The sequence below is a fragment of the Cherax quadricarinatus genome, chromosome 3 (genome assembly GCF_038502225.1).
Source record: "Cherax quadricarinatus isolate ZL_2023a chromosome 3, ASM3850222v1, whole genome shotgun sequence".
Classification (NCBI taxonomy): Eukaryota; Metazoa; Arthropoda; class Malacostraca; order Decapoda; family Parastacidae; genus Cherax; species Cherax quadricarinatus.
The window spans coordinates 76844696-76861654 of record NC_091294.1 but is presented as its reverse complement, the minus strand read 5'-3'; positions in this window follow the sequence as shown (position 1 = coordinate 76861654).

Genomic DNA, 16959 nt, shown 5'->3' with positions numbered 1-16959 from the left:
ATCCTGCAGGAGCAGCAGGATTGGTAGAGAGAGTGTTTACTAAAGTTTAACTAGAGATTAATGGCAAAGCAATACAACTAGGTATTAGTGGTTAATGAACTCGGCTGTTAGTACACATTCCCAGGAACGTTACTCCTGCAACACACATACGCAAGACAACAGTGAAATTCATTACTCTGGCAAACCAAACCATACCACGGGCAGGATTTGAACCTGCGGTCAGACAGTCTCAAAACTAATTACTCTGGCAGACATAATGAATCCTGTGATACTCCAATACTGAAACTATATACTGTGCCAGAACAAAAGCATTCACATTACTAAACTCACAAACTAGTATTTAGTCACTTAGCCATAATACCAACTTACCTCATAATTTGTAATATTTTACAATTAAGAATAAAACTAAGTATGCCCGAAATGCCTAGCCATGCTAGGTGTTCTAGTGGTACACTCTGTAATCACAATTTTACTACATGTAAACCAAACAATAACCAAATTTCTGTAAAATCAACATTGTAATCCTTATAGAGAATAAACTTTGAATAAAGATGCCTTTTTGGAAACCAGTTCTTGAGTACGCAGCGCCAGCGTGGAGCCCTCACTTAAACAGTGAGAGACTGTAGAATAAGAATGATCACGACATTCACTAGTACTCCAGACTTAATACATTCATTGAACATAACTTAGCTAACATGCAGTTCTGAACAGATTGTTAGAAGGCAGGTCCAAGAGTCGGTGCTCAACTCCAGTAAGTACACCCACTGACTGTACCATGTTTCAGACGGTGCCTGGAGAGAACATATTCATTAATTATGGTGCCAGGAATGATGACGGTGTTGGTTTTCCAGGATGAACAAGTGCATGGTCGTGCCAGGACTGAACATGGGTGTGTTAGTGCACAGGATGAACCTCACTCACCTGAGGAACCTACCACCTACCACACTAACCTGAGGAACCTACCACCTGTCTCACTCACCTGAGGAACCTACCACCTGCCTCACTCACCTGAGGAACCTGCCACCTGCCTCACTCACCTGAGGAACCTGCCACCTACCTCACTCACCTGAGGAACCTACCACCTACCTCACTCACCTGAGGAACCTACCACCTGCCTCACTCACCTGAGGAACCTACCACCTACCACACTCACCTGAGGAACCTACCACCTGTCTCACTCACCTGAGGAACCTACCACCTGTCTCACTCACCTGAGGAACCTACCACCTGCCTCACTCACCTGAGGAACCTACCACCTGCCTCACTCACCTGAGGAACCTACCACCTGCCTCACTCACCCCTACCACCTACCACACTCACCTGAGGAACCTACCACCTGTCTCACTCACTGAGGAACACCTGTCTCACTCACCTGAGAACCTACCACCTGCCTCACTCACCTGAGGAACCTACCACCTGCCTCACTCACCTGAGGAACCTACACTGCCTCACTCACCCGAGGAACCTACCACCTGCCTCACTCACCTGAGGAACCTACCACCTGCCTCACTCACCTGAGGAACCTGCCACCTGCCTCACTCACCTGAGGAACCTGCCACCTGCCTCACTCACCTGAAGATCCTATCACCTGCCTCAGTCACCTTAGGAACCTACCACCTACCACACTCACCTGAGGAACCTACCACCTGTCTCACTCACCTGAGGAACCTGCCACCTGTCTCACTCACCTGAAGATCCTATCACCTGCCTCAGTCACCTTAGGAACCTACCACCTACCACACTCACCTGAGGAACCTACCACCTGCCATACTCACCTGAGGAACCTACCACCTACCACACTCACCTGAGAAACCAACCACCTACAACACACACCTGAGGAACCTACCACACTCACCTGAGGAACCTACCACCTACCACACTCACCTGAGGAACCTACCACCTACCACACTCACCTGAGGAACCAACCACCTACCACACTCACCTGAGGAACCTACCACCTACCACACTCACCTGAGGAACATGCCACCTGCCACACTCACCTGAGGAACCTACCACCTACCATACTCACCTGAGGAACCTACCACCTGCCACACTCACCTGAGGAACCTACCACACTCACCTGAGGAACCTACCACCTATCACACTCACCTGAGGAACCTGCCACCTACCACACTCACCTGAGGAACCTACCACTTACCACACTCACCTGAGGAACCTACCATCTACCACACTCACCTGAGGAACCTACCACCTACCACACTTACCTGAGGAACCAACCACCTACCACACTCGCCTGAGGAACCTACCACCTACCACACTCACCTGAGGAACCTACCACCTACCACACTCACCTGAGGAACCTACCACCTACCACACTCACCTGAGGAACCTACCATCTACCACACTCACCTGAGGAACCTACCACCTACCACACTTACCTGAGGAACCAACCACCTACCACACTCGCCTTAGGAACCTACCACCTACCACACTCACCTGAGGAACCTACCACCTACCACACTCACCTGAGGAACCTACCACCTACCACACTCACCTGAGGAACCTACCACCTACCACACTCACCTGAGGAACCTACCACCTACCACACTCACCTGAGGAACCTACCACCTATCACACTCACCTGAGGAACCTACCACCTACCACACTCACCTGAGGAACCTACCACCTACCACACTCACCTGAGGAATCTACCACCTACCACACTCACCTGAGGAACCTACCACCTACCACACTCACCTGAGGAACCAACCACCTACCACACTCACCTGAGGAACCTACCACCTACCACACTCACCTGAGGAACCTACCACCTACCACACTTACCTGAGGAATCTACCACCTACCACACTCACCTGAGGAACCTACCACCTACCACACTCACCTGAGGAACCTACCACCTACCACACTCACCTGAGGAACCTACCACCTACCACACTCACCTGAGGAACCTACCACCTACCACACTCACCTGAGGAACCTACCACCTACCACCTACCACACTCACATGAGGAACCTACCACCTACCACACTCACCTGAGGAACCTACCACCTACCTCACGCACTATTCACAAACACACTGCTGTGAAGGGATCCGGTATGTATCTCACACTCCGCCGATGCTGATAAATAAGTCAGCAATGCTTAGAGTTTATGACCTCCCGTGAGGGTTTACAGCCCTGGGCGAGGTAGCTAGTTTTGAGGGGCATAGCAATAACCTCGGCTGCACATCAGCTCACGGCTTCTGCGTCCGTATCACTGACGTACATGAATACGTGGTGGAGTATAAGGGGGGAAGGTTTAGGGGGTCAACGCCCCGCGGCCCGGTCTCAGACCAGGCTTCGTGGTAGATCAGAATCTGATCAACCAGGAATTCAATAAGGAGACGGAGGAGGATCAGAGTAGCGACAGATTATAAATAAAATAAGGACATTAGTGACGAGAATTTGACATGTGGGTATTTCAAGGTATCAGGTAAGTAAATTCTAAGTGGGAGAAAAAACCTTCCAGGGTATGTGTACACTTGTAAAGCTTTCACTGCCACGTTGAGAGGAAATATTCGTGTAGCAACGCCAGGAAGAATTACTGAAATATGAATATTACTCTTTGTAATTGTGGCCCAGATGACAGGGGTATGACATGCGCTAGCGCGCATGTAAATTAACACACAGACATACTCTGGAGTGTGATGTAGTGGAGGCAGGATCCATACATAGCTTTACGAAGAGGTACGGTAAAGCTCATGGAGCAGGGAGAGAGTGGACCTAGTAGTGGCTAGCGAAGAGGTGGGGCCAGGAGCTTCGACACGACCCCTGCAACCATAGATAGGTGAATACACACACACACACACACACACACACACGCACACACACACACACACACTGGGCAACTACCTGAGAAATGGAAGACAGCTAATGTAGTCCCCATATTTAAGAAAGGAAACAGAAACGAGGCACTAAACTACAGACCTGTGTCTCTGACATGTATTGTGTGCAAAGTCATGGAGAAGATTATCAGGAGGAGAGTGGTCGAACACCTGGAAAGGAACAAGATTATAAATGAAAACCAGCATGGGTTCATGGAAGGCAAATCTTGTATCACAAACCTCCTGGAGTTTTATGACAAGGTAACAGAAGTAAGACACGAGAGAGAGGGGTGGGTAGATTGCGTTTTCCTAGACTGCAGGAAGGCCTTTGACACAGTTCCCCACAAGAGATTAGTGCAGAAGCTGGAGGATCAGGCGCACGTAAAAGGGAGGGCACTGCAATGGATAAGAGAATACCTGACAGGGAGGCAGCAACGAGTCATGGTACGTGAAGAGGTATCACAGTGGGCGCCTGTTACGAGCGGGGTCCCACAGGGGTCAGTTCTAGGACCAGTGCTATTTTTGATATATGTGAACGACATGATGGAAGGAATAGACTCTGAAGTGTCCCTGTTCGCAGATGACGTGAAGTTGATGAGAAGAATTAAATCGGACGAGGATGAGGCAGGACTGCAAAGAGACCTGGACAGGCTGGACATGTGGTCCAGCAACTGGCTTCTCGAATTCAATCCAGCCAAATGCAAAGTCATGAAGATTGGGGAGGGGCAAAGAAGACCGCAGATAGAGTATAGGCTAGGTGGACAAAGACTACAGACCTCACTCAGGGAGAAAGACCTTGGGGTGACCATAACACCGAGCACATCACCGGAGGCACATGTCAACCAAATAACCGCTGCAGCATTCGGGCGCCTGGCAAACCTGAGAATAGCGTTCCGATACCTTAATAAGGAATCGTTCAAGACACTATACACTGTGTATGTTAGGCCCATACTGGAGTATGCAGCACCAGTCTGGAACCCACACCTGGTCAAGCACGTCAAGAAGTTAGAGAAAGTACAAAGGTTTACAACAAGGCTAGTCCCAGAGCTCAAGGGAATGTCGTACGAGGAAAGGTTAAGGGAAATCGGACTGACGACACTGGAGGACAGAAGGGTCAGGGGAGACATGATAACGACATACAAGATACTTCGGGGAATAGACAAGGTGGACAGAGATAGGATGTTCCAGAGAGGGGACACAGGGACAAGGGGTCACAACTGGAAGCTGAAGACTCAGACGAGTCACAGGGACGTTAGGAAGTATTTCTTCAGTCATAGAGTTGTCAGCAAGTGGAATAGCCTAGCAAGTGAAGTAGTGGAGGCAGGAACCATACATAGTTTTAAGAAGAGGTATGACAAAGCTCAGGAAGCAGAGAGAGAGAGGATCCAGTAGCGATCAGTGAAGAGGCGGGGCCAGGAACTGAGTCTCGACCCCTGCAACCACAATTAGGTGAGTACACACACACACACACACACACACACACACACACACACACACACACACACACACACACACAGGGGATTCGAAGAAGTATTCACAGAGGAGACAGAAGAGCCTCCAGAAATGCAGAGAGGTGGGGTACATTATCAAGTGTTGGACACAATACATACATCCGAGGAATAAGGGAAGAGGCTGTTAAGGGAGCTAGACACCTCAAAGGCGATGGGACTGGGTAACATCTCTCCATGGGTCCTTAGAGAGGGAGCAGAGGCGCTTTGTGTACCACTAACAATTATCTTCAACACATCTATCGGAACAGGACGACAACCGGAAGTATGGAAAACAGCAATTGTAGTCCAAATTTTAAAAAAAAAGGAGACAGATACGAAGCGTTGAACTACAGACCAGTGTTACTGACGTGTATAGCATGCAAGGTCAGGGAGAAGATTATCAGGAGACTAGTGGTGGTGCACCTAGAGTGGAATGAGCTTATCAACGACAGCCAACACGGTTTCAGGGACGGGAAATCCTGTGTGACAAGCTTACTGGAGTTCTATGACCAGGTGACCGCAGAAAGACTTTCACCTGTGTAAATGTAGGTCTCCCAGCTGGTCACTCACTTTCACCTGTGTAAATGTAGGTCTCCCAGCTGGTCACTCACTTTCACCTTTGTAAATTTAGGTCTCCCAGCTGGTCACTCACTTTCACCTGTGTAAACTTAGGTCTCCCAGCTGGTCACTCACTTTCACCTGTGTAAACTTAGGTCTCCCAGCTGGTCACTCACTTTCACCTGTGTAAACTTAGGTCTCCCAGCTGGTCACTCACTTTCACCTGTGTAAATTTAGGTCTCCCAGCTGGTCACTCACTTTCACCTGTGTAAATTTAGGTCTCCCAGCTGGTCACTCACTTTCACCTGTGTAAATTAATTTTATTTCAGCATTTTTAAGTAAATTGTTCCCCAACCCATAACTAAGAAATGGCTCTTCTGATCGCCTTCAAACCCTAAATACTGGTGTATGTTTAAAGCAAATAATTTGGTATTAATTTTAGGCTGTGTTGGTGCCAAACTTTTATATATAAAAAAAATATTCCAGTACGTTATTTTTGAGAATTTCGAATTAAATGTTATTGAGAAAAGAATAACTGAAAAAATACATAGTCGTGATTTGGATATTGTTCCAGACTCATACATAATATTGTTCCAGACTCATACATAATATTGTTCCAGACTCATACATAATATTGTTCCAGACTCATACATAATATTGTTCCAGACTCATACATAATATTGTTCCAGACTCATACATAATATTGTTCCAGACTCATACATAATATTGTTCCAGACTCATACATAATATTGTTCCAGACTCATACATAATATTGTTCCAGACTCATACATAATATTGTTCCAGACTCATACATAATATTGTTCCAGACTCATACATAATATTGTTCCAGACTCATACATAATATTGTTCCAGACTCAAACATAATATTGTTCCAGACTCATACATAATATTGTTCCAGACTCATACATAATATTGTTCCAGACTCATACATAATATTGTTCCAGACTCATACATAATATTGTTCCAGACTCATACATAATATTGTTCCAGACTCAAACATAATATTGTTCCAGACTCATACATAATATTGTTCCAGACTCATACATAATATTGTTCCAGACTCATACATAATATTGTTCCAGACTCATACATAATATTGTTCCAGACTCATACATAATATTGTCCCAGACTCATACATAATATTGTTCCAGACTCATACATAATATTGTTCCAGACTCATACATAATATTGTTCCAGACTCATACATAATATTGTTCCAGACTCATACATAATATTGTTCCAGACTCATACATAATATTGTTCCAGACTCATACATAATATTGTTCCAGACTCATACATAATATTGTTCCAGACTCATATATAATATTGTTCCAGACTCATACATAATATTGTTCCAGACTCATACATAATATTGTTCCAGACTCATACATAATATTGTTCCAGACTCATACATAATATTATTCCAGACTCATACATAATATTGTTCCAGACTCATATATAATATTGTTCCAGCCTCATACATAACATTGTTCCAGCCTCATAAATAATATTGTTCCAGTCTCATACATAATATTGTTCCAGCCTCATACATAATATTGTTCCAACCACATACATAATATTGTTCCAGCCTCATACATAATATTTTTCCAGCCTCATACATATATTGTTCCATTTTCATACATAATAATATTGTTCCAGTCTCATACATAATATTGTTCCAGACTCATACATAATATTGTTCCAGCCTCATTAATAATATTGTTCCAGCCTCATACATGATAATGTTGTTCCAGTCTCATACATGATAATGTTGTTCCAGCCTCATACATAATATTGTTCCAGCCTCATACATAATAATATTGTTCCAGCCTCATACATAATACTGTTCCAGCCTCATACATAATAATATTGTTCCAGCCTCATACATAATATTGTTCCAGCCTCATACATAATAATATTGTTCCAGGCTCATATATAATATTGTTCCAGACTCATACATAATATTGTTCCAGACTCATACATAATATTGTTCCAGACTCATACATAATATTGTTCCAGACTTATACATAATATTGTTCCAGACTCATACATAATATTGTTCCAGACTCATACATAATATTGTTCCAGACTCATACATAATATTGTTCCAGACTCATACATGATATTGTTCCAGCCTCATTAACAATATTTTTCCAACCTCATACATAATATTGTTCCAGTCTCATTAATAATATTGTTCCAGCCTCATAGATAATATTGTTCCATTTTCATACATAATAATATTGTTCCAGTCTCATACATAATATTGTTCCATTTTCATACATAATAATATTGTTCCAGTCTCATACATAATATTGTTCCAGACTCATACATAATATTGTTCCAAACTCATACATAATATTGTTCCAGACTCATACATAATATTGATCCAGACTCATACATAATATTGTTCCAGCCTCATACATAATATTGTTCCAGCCTCATACATAATATTGTTCCAGCCTCATACATAATATTGTTCCAGCCTCATACATAATATTGTTCCAGCCTCATACATAATAATGTTCCAGGCTAATACATAATATTGTTCCAGCCTAATACATAATATTGTTCCAGCCTCATATATAATATTGTTCCAGCCTCATACATAACATTGTTCCAGCCTCATAAATAATATTGTTCCAGTCTCATACATAATATTGTTCCAGCCTTATACATAATATTGTTCTAGCCTCATTAATAATATTGTTCCAGCCTCATGCATAATATTGTTACAGACTCATACATAATATTGTTCCAACCTCATACATAATATTGTTCCAGCCTCATACATAATATTGTTCCAGCCTCATACATAATATTGTTCCAGCCTCATACATAATATTGTTCCATTTTCATACATAATAATATTGTTCCAGCCTCATACATGACAATGTTGTTCCAGCCTATTACATGATAATGTTGTTCCAGCCTCATACATAATATTGTTCCAGCCTCATACATAATATTGTTCCAGCCTCATACATAATATTGTTCCATTTTCATACATAATAATATTGTTCCAGCCTCATACATGACAATGTTGTTCCAGCCTATTACATGATAATGTTGTTCCAGCCTCATACATGACAATGTTGTTCCAGCCTATTACATGATAATGTTGTTCCAGCCTCATACATAATATTGTTCCAGCCTCATACATAATAATATTGTTCCAGGCTCATACATAATATTGTTCCAGCCTCATACATAATATTGTTCCAGACTCATACATAATATTGTTCCAGACTCATACATGATATTGTTCCAGCCTCATTAACAATATTTTTCCAGCCTCATACATAATATTGTTCCAGTCTCATTAATAATATTGTTCCAGCCTCATAGATAATATTGTTCCATTTTCATACATAATAATATTGTTCCAGTCTCATACATAATATTGTTCCATTTTCATACATAATAATATTGTTCCAGTCTCATACATAATATTGTTCCATTTTCATACATAATAATATTGTTCCAGCCTCATACATAATATTGTTCCAGCCTCATACATAATAATGTTCCAGGCTAATACATAATATTGTTCCAGCCTAATACATAATATTGTTCCAGCCTCATACATAGTATTGTTCCAGCCTCATATATAATATTGTTCCAGCCTCATACATAACATTGTTCCAGCCTCATAAATAATATTGTTCCAGTCTCATACATAATATTGTTCCAGTCTCATACATAATAATGTTCCAGCCTAATACGTAATATTGTTCCAGCGTCATAAATAATATTGTTCCAGCCTCATACATAATATTGTTCCAGCCTCATATACACTATTGTTCCAGCCTCATACATAATATTGTTCCAGCCTCATACATAATATTGTTCCAGCCTCATACATAACATTGTTAGAGCCTCATACATAATATTGTTCCAGCCTCATATACACTATTGTTCCAGCCTCATACATAATATTGTTCCAGCCTCATACATAACATTGTTAGAGCCTCATACATAATATTGTTCCAGCCTCATACATAATATTGTTCCAATTCCATACATAATAATATTGTTCCAGTCTCATACATAATATTGTTCCAGCCTCATACATAATATTGTTCCAGCCTCATTAATAACAGGTCGGTTGCCGTGTTCCTCCCTTAAGTCAATGTGACCTGACCTGACTAGGTTGGGTGCATTGGCTTAAGCCGGTAGGGACTTGGACCTGCCTCGCATGGGCCAGTAGGCCTTCTGCAGTGTTCCTTCGTTCTTATGTTCTTATGTTCTTATAATAATATTGCTCCAGCCTCATACATAATAATATTGTTCCAGCCTCATACATAATAATATTGCTCCAGCCTCATACATAATAATATTGCTCCAGCCTCATACATAATAATATTGTTCCAGCCTCATACATAATAATATTGCTCCAGCCTCATACATAATAATATTGCTCCAGCCTCATACATAATAATATTGTTCCAGCCTCATACATAATAATATTGTTCCAGCCTCATACATAATAATATTGCTCCAGCCTCATACATAATAATATTGTTCCAGCCTCATACATAATAATATTGTTCCAGCCTCATACATAATAATATTGCTCCAGCCTCATACATAATAATATTGCTCCAGCCTCATACATAATAATATTGTTCCAGCCTCATACATAATAATATTGTTCCAGCCTCATACATAATAATATTGCTCCAGCCTCATACATAATAATATTGTTCCAGCCTCATACATAATAATATTGTTCCAGCCTCATACATAATAATATTGCTCCAGCCTCATACATAATAATATTGCTCCAGCCTCATACATAATAATATTGCTCCAGCCTCATACATAATAATATTGCTCCAGCCTCATACATAATAATATTGCTCCAGCCTCATACATAATAATATTGCTCCAGCCTCATACATAATAATATTGTTCCAGCCTCATACATAATAATATTGTTCCATCCTCATACATAATACTGTTCCAGCCTCATACATAATAATATTGTTCCATCCTCATACATAATACTGTTCCAGCCTCATACATAATAATATTGTTCCATCCTCATACATAATACTGTTCCAGCCTCATACATAATAATATTGTTCCATCCTCATACATAATACTGTTCCAGCCTCATACATAATAATATTGTTCCATCCTCATACATAATACTGTTCCAGCCTCATACATAATAATATTGTTCCATCCTCATACATAATATTGTTCCAGCCTCATACATAATAATATTGTTCCAGCCTCATACATAATATTGTTCCAGCCTCATACATAATATTGTTCCAGCTCTATTCCACCCTGCATAACCTAAACCCTGTATCACCCTGCAGAACCTAAACCCTGTATCACCCTGCAGAACCTAAACCCTGTATCACCCTGTATAACTTAAACCCTGTATCACCCTGCATAACTTAAACCCTGTATCACCCTGTATAACTTAAACCCTGTATCACCCTGCAGAACTTAAACCCTGTATCACCCTGCAGAACTTAAACCCTGTATTACTCTATACAGTTCTGAAACTAAACCCTTTACCCCAATATACTTTAAGTCTTAAAGCCTCTGTCACTCTGTCATTCTGTCATTCTGTCACTCTGTCATTCTGTCATTCTGTCACTCTGTCATTCTGTCACTCTGTCACTCTGTCACTCTGTCACTCTGTCATTCTGTCACTCTGTCACTCTGTCACCTTGTAGGTCTACCCTCCACGACTTTACCACTAAAACAACACCATTTTACCACTAAATAGGTCTTAATTTCACCAGTGGGCCTCTCAGTGGCTAAAATTTCAATGACCAGAAAGGGAATAAATAGCCAGAGTTTAGGAAAACTTAAGCAATCATTTTTCAGTCTTCAATTTCCTTTAGTCCATCATAATTATTTCCACATTTGGGGCCTCCTTCATCAAGTGTAGACTTTTATTACCAACACTGAGGTCATCTGACGACACAGATAGTCTTTTGGTTCAGTATTGCCTGGGTCTGGCTACAGCAACGGGTTTTCATACAGTAACGTGGTGCCTGAAACCACACAGAGTGCGACTGTAAGTCTCAGTGCGTGTCGGCTTACTGAGGGCCTCCTGTGGTAGGCTTCATAATTTAGAACATAAGAACATAAGAACGAAGGAACACTGCAGAAGGCCTACTGGCCCATGCGAGGCAGGTCCAAGTCTCCTACCGGCTTAAGCCAATGCACCCAACCTAGTCAGGTCAGGTCACATTGACTTAAGGGAGGAACACGGCAACCGACCTGGTAGCACAAGCTATCAGGTCTAACTCACACCCACCCACATCCACTCATGTATTTATCCAACCTATTTTTAAAGCTACACAACGTTCTGGCCTCTATAACGGTACTTGGGAGTTTGTTCCACTCATCCACAACTCTATTACCAAACCAGTACTTTCCTATATCCTTCCTGAATCTGAATTTTTCCAACTTAAAACCATTGCTGCGAGTCCTGTATAGGCTAGATATTTTCAGCACACTATTTACATCCCCTTTATTTATTCCTGTCTTCCATTTATACACCTCAATCATATCCCCCCTAATTCTACGTCTTTCTAGAGAGTGCAGATTCAGGGCCCTTAGTCTATCCTCATAGGGAAGGTTTCTGATACATGGGATCAACTTTGTCATCCTCCTTTGTACATTTTCCAGAGAATTTATATCCATTCTGTAATAAGGTGACCAAAACTGTGCAGCATAATCTAAATGAGGCCTAACCAAGGATGTATAGAGTTGAAGAACAACCTGAGGACTCCTATTATTTATGCTTCTTGATATGAAGCCAAGGATTCTATTAACTTTATTGCGAACACTTATGCACTGTTGTCTTGGTTTCAGATTACTGCTAACCAGAACTCCTAAATCTTTTTCGCAATCCGTAATATTAAGATCTACATTATTTAGTTTATATGTGGCATGGTTATTGTCCTGTCCAACATTTAGAACTTTGCATTTGTCTATATTAAACTGCATCTGCCACTTCTCCGACCACTGCATCAGTCTATTCAAATCTTCCTGGAGTGCTCGAATGTCCTCGTCAGAATGAATTCGACGGCCTATTTTGGTGTCATCGGCAAACTTGCCGATGTCGCTCTTTATGCCCTCATCTATGTCGTTTATGTAGATTGTGAACAGCAGGGGGCCCAACACTGACCCCTGCGGAACACCGCTCGTGACACTCCCCCACTCTGATTTCTCCCCATTTATGCAAACTCTCTGCTGCCTATTTGTCAACCATGCCTCTATCCAGGAAAAAATTTCTCCTCCTATTCCATGTGCTTTAATTTTCCTCATTAGTCTCTGATGTGGGACCCTGTCAAAAGCCTTACTGAAGTCCATATACACAATATCATATTCATTACCATGATCTACCTCCTCAAATACCTTAGTGAAAAAAGTTAATAAATTCGTAAGGCAGGAACGCCCCTTTGTAAAACCATGTTGAGATTCGTTGATTAATTTATGCTTTTCAAGGTGGCTACGAACTGCCTCGGCAATTATTGATTCCATAAATTTTCCCACTATGGAGGTTAGGCTTATTGGTCTATAGTTCGAAGCTAAGGACCTGTCACCTGTTTTGAAAATAGGTATCACATTTGCCATTTTCCACTTATCTGGCACCATGCCAGTTTGTAGTGATATGTTGAAAAGATTAGCCAAAGGTGTGCTAAGCTCCTCTTTACATTCCTTTAGAACCCTTGCATACAGTTCATCAGGGCCTGGGGATTTGTTAGGTTTTAATTTATCTATTTGCCTAAGGACCATGTCACTTGTGACCCTAATAGTGCACAGTTTATTATCGTCCTGTTCTACATAATTTATCATTACTGGAATATCGCTGGTATCCTCCTGTGTAAAAACTGAGAGGAAGTATGTGTTAAAAATTCTACACATTTCCTTATCACTGTCAGTGAGCTGACCCGAGGAACTTTTGAGTGGGCCTATCTTGTCCCTGATCTTACTTCTGTAAACCTGAAAGAATCCTTTTGGGTTAGTCTTCGATTCTCTTGCAACTTTAACCTCATAATCTCTTTTTGCTTTTCTAATTCCCTTTTTTATTTCTCTCTTTAACTGAATATATCGATTTCTTAATTGTCCCTCTCCTCTTTTGATTTGCCTATATATGCCTCTCTTTTGACCAATCAGATATTTTAATCTATTGTTCATCCATTTAGGATCATTTTTGTTTGATCTGATTTCCCTATTTGGAACATAATTTGACTGAGCAGCTAGAACTATGCCCTGGAAAGCATCATATCGGCAACCATCACCACCTACCTGACCCTTAGTCAGGTCATTCCAGTTCAGCCCACCTAAGTAATTTTTCAGTCCTATGAAATCAGCCAAGCGAAAGTCAGGGACGGAGACTTGATTGCCATTATTAGGGGAATTCCATGATATATTAAAACTGAGTGATTTGTGATCACTTTCCCCAAGCTCATCATTAACCTCAAGATTATTAATTAGTGTTTCCCTACTGGCAAGAACCAAGTCAAGGAGGTTATTTCCCCTAGTTGGCTCTGTCACAAACTGTTTTAAAAAACAATCCTGGATCGTATCAAGAAAGTCACCTGACTCTAAATTTCCTGTCAAATTGCTCCAGTCAATCTGTCTATAGTTGAAATCTCCCATTAGCACAACATTTTCGTATGTAGATGCCTTACGAATTTCGTCCCATAGAAGTTTACTGCACTCCCTATCAAGATTTGGGGCCCTGTAAATCACACCCAAAATCAGTTTTTCTCGGCCCTCGAGAAGCTGTAACCAAACAGATTCAGTGGCTGACGCTTCTAATTTAATATCTTGTCTAACACAACAATTTAAATTGTCTCTGACATACATCGCTACTCCACCACCTTTCCTGTTGACCCTGTCAGTGTGGAATAATTTATAGCCTTGTATGTGACATTCAGAGGGCATCTCTCTATCTTTCAGATTGAGCCAGGTCTCTGTTATAGCAATAATATCTATGTTTCCTGCACTTGCAATTAATCTTAGCTCATCTATCTTATTTCTTACACTCCTGCTATTAGTATAGTAAACCTTAAGGGAGCTAGTCCCTTGCTGCCCTCTGCTGTCCCCCTTTGTTTGCTGACCTGATCTATTGTCTTTATTTATAACTTCATGCTGAATGCCTTTTATACATTTACTGTTTCCAACCCAAGTGTTGCAACCTGCTTGTTTCCCACACACACCCATACCTCTATCTTCCATCAGTTTAAAATCATAGGCATTTCACCAATGGCCTTCTCAATCGAGTCTGCAAGTGCTACCACCCCAGCCCCAGAGAGATGTACCCCATCCCTTGCATACATATCATGTTTGCCATAAAAGTTGTTCCAGTTGTCAATGAATGGGATTGCAAGTTCCTTGCAGTATCTGTCTAGCCAGCAATTTACACCAATTGCCCTAGACAACCATTCATTTCCTACTCCCCTTCTAGGCAAGATGCTACATATGATTGGGATCCCTCCCTTAGACTTAATGAAATCTATAGCTGACCTGTACTTATCTAGCAGCTCTTCTCTCCTACCCTTCCCAATATCATTTCCACCAGCACTGAGACAGATAATGGGCTTGCTCCCATTACCTGACATGATATTATCCAGCCTGTTGACAATGTCCCCAACACCAGCTCCAGGGAAGCACACTCTATCTCTCATCTTCTTATTCCTATTACAAAAAGCACGGTCAATGTATCTTACCTGAGAGTCACCAACCACAAGAATGCGCTTACCTCCATTAGCAGGGGCAGTAGTACCCTTACCTTCACTGGCCACTGAAGTACATTCATCATGAAGAACAGAGAAGCGATTTCCTACCTTCAGATCTTCACTCTTAACTTTCCTTACTCTGATGCGCCTTCCATTACTGTGAACTACTCGCCACTTGTAGCAGGTGCTGGGCTGCACCTCACTGCTGGTAGCCGTTGCTGCCTCCCCAACTACAGCCTCCTCACAGCGAGAGACAGACTGCACCTCGCTGCTAGAAGCCTCATTCCCCACAACTCCAGCCACCTCACACTCTCTCCCAGACCCATTGAGGTGGACCTTCAGCCTCCTAATCTCCTCCTGGAGAAGCAAGACCTCCTCCTTCAACTCTCCAACCTCAATTTTTAAAACACTGCAGAAGCAAGCCATGCTTTGTAACCGTCCACACTAATCCCCAAAGCAGCTCAGGGTCTGTGACCTCACGTGACGACTGACCACTGTTTATGGTTTCGTATCTTTTAGAGTCATTTCAACCTCTCTACCTCCATCAACACCTCCTTCTTCTCCCACAACTCCTTCGCTCCAAGTACCGTGGGAGGTGGAATATTACAAGAAATAGATCGATCTTTTTATTCCTATAACGTGACTACTGAATGGTGATGCTTGCCATAATTGCAACAAGTATCTGTTGTCATTACTACCACTAGCACCACCACCATCGCTAGTAGAATCATCGCCCACAGGATCACCACCACAACTACTATCATTACCATTGCAAGCATAAGAATAGGTATCACTACCGCCGTCACCACCACAACCGTCAGCATCACTACTACTCCCACCTAACCTACGACCTCACACTACTACCACCCCCATCAAAAGCATCACCACCACTTCCCATACCACTACCACTGCTCCAACACCACTACCACCATAACCACTACTACCCACCACCATCAAATCCACAACCACCACTTGGCATGGAAATTACTGTTGGCAGAAAATAATGACCCTAAATTCCAGCCTGAACGCTGGTGTGCCTGGCTCACCCACCACAGATCCGGAGGACTGTGTTACCATCTCTGGTCCACTTAATCAGTACGAGAAGCAGTGCTTCACACGTCGACTATTTACTACTGTGTCAAGGAATTATACTCCAGAGTACAGGAAGATTTTTTTCTATCAGGGTGACCGGGAAAGAGACAGGTACAAAGCTTTCTCTGTCAGAATTCTTAGATCTATGTAGCGTTGCGTCTCGTTCTTTTAAATTGGTCTTGTAATAAAACTGTCTAGTCGTCTTGCTACACTGGTCCTGTAATAAGATCAC